At 41.3% G+C, this 2,126-nt stretch overlaps 1 non-coding gene across 1 annotated transcript; it reads right to left on the bottom strand.

Annotated features, from left to right (window-relative positions):
• Positions 1–267: 267 nt before the first annotated feature.
• On the bottom strand, positions 268–359 carry LOC147438443 (small nucleolar RNA snoR1). Its single transcript, XR_015184696.1, has one exon. It is a non-coding gene; the product is annotated as a small nucleolar RNA snoR1 (small nucleolar RNA).
• Positions 360–2,126: the final 1,767 nt, after the last annotated feature.

Below are 2,126 nucleotides of genomic sequence, written 5' to 3'. Positions count from 1 at the left end.
ATTACACCGCAATTGATTAACTCATAAAAAAATTAAACTCCTTTATCATTACAATTTTGGGGCTCAAAAAGAGGAGATGAATACAAGGAGATCATCTCTCTATGTTTCTCTTTCTGCGGAAGAGGCACTCGATGACAGGTTGGAGCACATGCATCTCAATGCACAACATAATGAAAAAAAGATGCAAAACAATCCAAACATCAAGCAAGACACCTTCAGTAAAACCCAATCAATCCTATGTAATATAGCCATTTCTAAATCTGAAAGCGCTCAGTGAGTTACATCAACTTCAAAGAAGGGAGTTGTTCACGCCCATCTCATACAAGAGGTGTCAGAAGTACTGCAACCTCATCACTGCACCCATTGATAATAAGAATCGCAACCAAAAAAGAAACACATGAAGCTCAAAAAATGATTGGCTTTGAAGCCCTCAATAACAGACGGATGCGTTAACTCAATCCAAAATCGGCTTCCAGGCACAGCCTTCCATAGCTCAAAAAGCCCCTGTGCATGGTGAGTCAAGTGGGCACAGCATATTGGGTGGGGTCGCGGGCCTGCAAGAGAGAGAGAGAGAGAATCTGAGATTCTTGCAAGTGTATGTGTGTGGGACCAGCAGGTTGCAATTGCGAGCCCGTTCAACTTGTTCAAGGCGGGACCAGGAGCAGAAGGAGACGCCTGTTTTCTTTGAATTGAAAGCAGACAAGGCTGCTGCGAGCGTGTGTGTGTGTCTTCTGAGAACCATAACTGGCAGCTGGGTGGGGTCGGCTCCGCATCAATAGGAGCGCGTCGGTAGGGCACATGGGCACGAGCAAGTGGCGGGCTGTGGAGCCGCTGCAAGATAGATAGATTGCAAGTGTGTGTGTTTGTGAGAATAATGCCAAGTTTGGCGGGCCCTTTGCAGGCTGCAGCCGAAGAAAGTGGAAGTGTGTGTGCTAATGCTGGGGTCAAGCCAAAGCGGGTGCAAGGGTCGGCTTCGGGTCAATAGGGCGCTGTGTGTGTGTCGTGTTGTGATTTTTCATTTTTGCTAGCGCCAAGGGAAAGCGGTCGATCACGCCTATGTGAGTGATTCAACTAGGCTCGCCAGAGTTTTTAAACAAAACTTTCATTTTGTTAAGAGGACATTCTCACCGATTAGTGAGAGTGTGTCCGTGTGTTGAGAGACATGAGAAAATGGCAATTGATTTAATCATGAGGGAGATATCAATGGTGTGCAGTTGGTCATAGTATCATACTTTGCACAAATCAAAATTCTCTCGATAATCATGCATGCTTAATCATGCAAAGAGACCAATCCACAACTGAAATAATCAACATAATTCTCAAAAAAAAATCTGCATCCTTTAGCTCATTTTATGGTTCATAAGTGCACATGCATGAGGCGATATGGATTTCACACTCAAAATTATCATGCATATCCACTAAATTTGTCATTGGTCTCTCTTCGATTGAGGTGCATGCTAAAAATTATCCTTATTCTATCTTCATGATGTTGTTTTGCACAACCATGAGCCATATGCACCAAAAAATTAGTCAATTAAATGATTGCAAAAAAATGGACATACTTTCACACATATCCAACTCATCTTGGCATTCGTCATGATGGTAATACATAAAATCATTTTCAATTGTGTATCAATCGAGTCATCCCAAAGTCAATCACACCGATCTATTAGGTCTTTTAATCATCATAATTGGCAACCAAGACCAATTATTCATCCCCAATTTAAGCATAATTGGCCATTAATTAGGCACACACACCTAATTTTAGCAATGATTTAGCAACTCAATGGGATCAACTTAATCAATCAAAAATTAAATGGAGTAGGTCAATCCACTTACAAATGATTGTATCCAAGCTAATCCTTGCTCCACGCGACGTTTCCATCATGCACACACATGTGTGCAACTCCGATTCGGTCCAAAATTGATTAAAAAATTGACCAAAATCAACACTCAATCACATGATTAGGCATATATTAGAGCAATTAAGAGTGATGATCCTCCTCAATTAAGGGGATTTAGCATACATTCCAAATCAAAATTAGTGGTTAGGTTAGCACAATTAGCATGAAATTAGCATGGAATTAGTACAATTAGCATGAATGGGATGCAAAATTAGTGAAGGT

Source organism: Adiantum capillus-veneris, chromosome 16 (genome assembly GCF_014529385.1).
Source record: "Adiantum capillus-veneris isolate H3 chromosome 16, ASM1452938v2, whole genome shotgun sequence".
NCBI lineage: Eukaryota > Viridiplantae > Streptophyta > Polypodiopsida > Polypodiales > Pteridaceae > Adiantum > Adiantum capillus-veneris.
Note: the sequence above shows the minus strand (reverse complement) of the source record. Positions and strands in the feature narration are given on the sequence as shown.